Below are 3,582 nucleotides of genomic sequence, written 5' to 3' on the forward strand. Positions count from 1 at the left end.
CTGCATCTGACATACATGTCACTTCCTTGGGCCGGGCCATGGGTGCCATAAAACGTAATGCCAGGTACCGGAGATATAAGACCCCATGGGCTGGGAGGGGAATGCAAAGTAAACCCACATAGCCAGACTAGAGAGGCAGCAGTGCAGCACTGGATACATGCCCCCACAATGTTTGACTGCTACAGAGAAGATTGTTCCCCCCTGCTGAAGTCACAAATGGAGTGGCTCCACCCACTCCCTTCCTTGCACCAGTTGCTTGCTTGCCTCATAAGAGCCCTGGATGGGCTGGTTCTGGCTCCCAGGCCTTATGTTGACACACATGCTCAAGAAAATCTATTCCCTTTCCTTAGCCCTAATGGGAGTCCTCGCATACTTCCCAAACTTCCTTACCCACTTTCCCCCGTTCTCCTATCTGTGTTAAACTGCTCCCAGTCAGGGCTGAATTCTGAAACTGTCAGTACTCGACTCTTCTCAGCTGAAATCAGACTGAATTCTCCTCAGCATCCAGTTCCAAAGTCTATCTCTGCTCAGCTAATGCTAACCAATCAGATCTTTTGGAACAGCTGTCATTCAAGGTTCCCTTAGTTCTGTGAAGAATTAACCCTTCACAGTCCTTCAGTTGTTCGTACAACACTTCTAAACTTTTAAATAAAAGTGCAGTCCGTCACAGCTGCCTTACTATATACCGCACTATGTAGGTCATGCCTGAAGCTCAATATGGCAATGCAAACCATGTTTGGCCCTCTGAGGGCAACTGCTGCTCAACACAGTTTAAGTACTAATCAATAAGTCTACTTTTCCATATACTGACGGATGAAAACAAAATACTCCACCCTTAACCTTTAAAGAGCCAGAAGAACTGGGATCAACAAGTAGAAGACTCAGCGCCAAATCTCTCCCTTCAAGTGTTAGCAGTTGGCCATTCAGGTGATAACTCAGACAAAAATAAATATTTACTTCATTGACACCCCATCTTTCTTCCACAAAGGGCTTGATGCTATTCATTTAGTAGTCTACCTGGTGGCCAAGCCAGCCTGCTCGACTAAAGAGTAGAAAAGAATTGACTGCTGTGCATGAAGCCTCAGGAGAAGTCCTGGGTAGGCACTAAGCTATATATAGAATGATCCCTCTGCAGAAGAGATCCCACTTTTATATACAACTACTGACTACTGTTATTCAGGCCCCTGCTCCTAGGTAGCTCACATTCATGAAGTGGGAAGACGGAAATCTAAACAAAAACTAACCGCTTCAACATACTACGGATTCAAACTGATGCTGTTAGTTCCGTGCATGAAATGCACACCCTTCTCCACACACTAAAATCTGAGAAATCTCTCAGCTCCTTTTACTAGTATTTACAGTGCAATCGTAAACAGCTACACCCTCCTCAGCCCACTGACTTCAATGGACTTATGCATAGGTTTAATAATGTCATCCTAAGCAACGTTTACACCAAATTAGCTCCTTCCCACAATACTGATGTATACAGGCCACAATAGTTTTTTGTTAAACACATACCTATGCAAGCATAATGGAAATTCTCTACTCCAAATATAATGGCCCAAAAGACCAACCAAAAATATAATCACCTCATTTTCAGTAACAATTTTATACACTAAAATAATAACTTGACAGCTGAAACCACTCACCGCTAAGCAGAAGATTAAACTCAACTTTCAACCCATCATACTGGCTGTTCGGCCTTGGCCCACATGCCAAGTGCCAAGATCTTGCTTTTCATCTCACCAACCCTCAAGTGAGAACATATAAAACAATGTAGACCTACAAACCACCTTCTTTGAAAAACACTACTGTATATCATGTTTTCACTTTCTTGCACCTTAACATTTAACATGTTGTTATGTCTAAAGCATGATCACCAGACCAACCACCAAACCCAAAGCCAAGCCATAATTTGAGCTGCAGTTGCTCCTGCACTTTGCTTCCAGCAAAGATCTCCAGTCCTCACTCAGGACACCATAAAAAACCATAGCCAATGAAAGACTGTGTGCATTTAGTAGCAACATCACATCTCTACTAAAACAAGTAGTTAGTTCCCTTCTGCGCAAAGCATCCAGCCTATACTGTGCAGTCAACACAGCAAAACGAAAACCGTCCATTTCAAGGACTGAATAAAGTCCACAGATCTCAAGTGTTCAGAGATTTCAAAAAAATGTTTTTGTTATAAAAGGAGGAGGGACGCGGGGTGAAGACGCCCAAATAACAAGAATTTGTTAATCATATCCAAGAACTACATAACGGGGCACTGTGCTACGGGGGAGGTGGGCACTTTCGCCCCCTTCCTTCCTCTCTCCCATATAACGTAGACAATGGCGACATCTCTGACCTCGATCAACCACCACCACCACCATTTTCAGCTGCCCACTCCGCACTCAGTCCCCCCAAGGCCCAGAGGAACCGCTCCCTCCATTCCCACTCAGCACGACCCAGTAGGCCCGGCTGGGAAAGACGACGCCAACCAGCCCTCTTTTCCTTTCCTGCCAGCATGCTGACCCATAACCTCCGAATCGCACCCCCCGCCCCTCGCCCCGCATGCTACGCCACAGACCCTTCACCCATCCCGCCTCCTCCCTTCCCGCCTCGAACTACGCACTACGCAGAAGCCCCCGACGCCCGGAACGCCAGCGTAGGCCCCGGCCTAGGCCGTCCCCTTCCCCTCGTACCTACTCATGGCGCTCGAGGCCTCGGGCCCGCCCGCCGGCCGGCCCGCCCGCCCAGGGCTCGTCCACCGCTCGCTCGCTCGCTCGCTCTCCGCGCCCCCACCCCACCCAAGGGGAGCCGGCCCGGGCCTGTACCTGGCGCCGAAGTCTCCTCGCTCCCTTAAGCAGCCCCGAGTGTCTAAGGCACCGGATGGGAGCCAGGCTGCACTCAAGCCGCCTCCTTCGCTGCTGCTGCTTCACGAACTAGCTTCTCGCTTCGTCGTCCGCCGCTCTCGCAGTCCGAGCACAACTAGCAGCACCGACATGTTGGGAGCCCCCGTCCCAGCGGCCGCTACTGGGCCCTCCCTCCCCGCCACGCAACGTCAGAATGCACCGGGAGGGGGGAATACGAGGAGAGCACACCCTCGCCTACCAAGTGCCCTCAGAGGATCCAGCACTGCCGGCTCCTACTGTTCCTTCCTACTATTGGTCACCACGGCTGTCACTCAAACTCAGCTCGAGGCTCATATTCCTAGTGGATGTCGGCTCTGTCATGGTCTCATTTCGTAAGTGTCAATAGGCTAGTAGGCTTGTCATTTATTCTCCAACCTATTTTCCCCAAATATTGCTTGGGTGCATGCCTCCCTCATAAATAGGTATCTATTGGTCGAAGCTGTCGTCAATCAAGTCGACATCGTCCTCTTCTTTCCTGTGCGCAATATTTTTTAAAAAAAAGATTATGCAGTCTAAAATTTCATTGGTCAAAGTCAGTGCCAATTACCTTATCTTCTCTTCCCCTCCCCTTTTTTCGTCGCCAGCACAATCTGACATGCCTCCAACCCTCTCCGTCTTACCATTGGCTATGGACGTTGCCCATCTTAGCTAGCTTCCGCGTCCTTCATAAGAGCTTCTCAAATAGCCA

At 49.0% G+C, this 3,582-nt stretch overlaps 1 protein-coding gene across 2 annotated transcripts in view; it reads right to left on the reverse strand.

Annotated features, from left to right (window-relative positions):
* PPM1B (protein phosphatase, Mg2+/Mn2+ dependent 1B) overlaps nucleotides 1–3,037 on the reverse strand; it is a 77,406-nt gene extending 74,369 nt beyond the window's left edge. For both annotated transcript variants that reach the window (XM_015422009.1, XM_015422008.1), the window contains exon 1: nucleotides 2,817–3,037. The gene's annotated coding sequence lies outside the window, so the exon portion shown is untranslated. The remainder of the gene's footprint in view (nucleotides 1–2,816) is intronic.
* Nucleotides 3,038–3,582: the final 545 nt, after the last annotated feature.

The sequence above is a fragment of the Gekko japonicus genome, unplaced genomic scaffold (assembly GCF_001447785.1).
Source record: "Gekko japonicus isolate JY-2015 unplaced genomic scaffold, Gekko_japonicus_V1.1 scaffold128, whole genome shotgun sequence".
NCBI lineage: Eukaryota > Metazoa > Chordata > Lepidosauria > Squamata > Gekkonidae > Gekko > Gekko japonicus.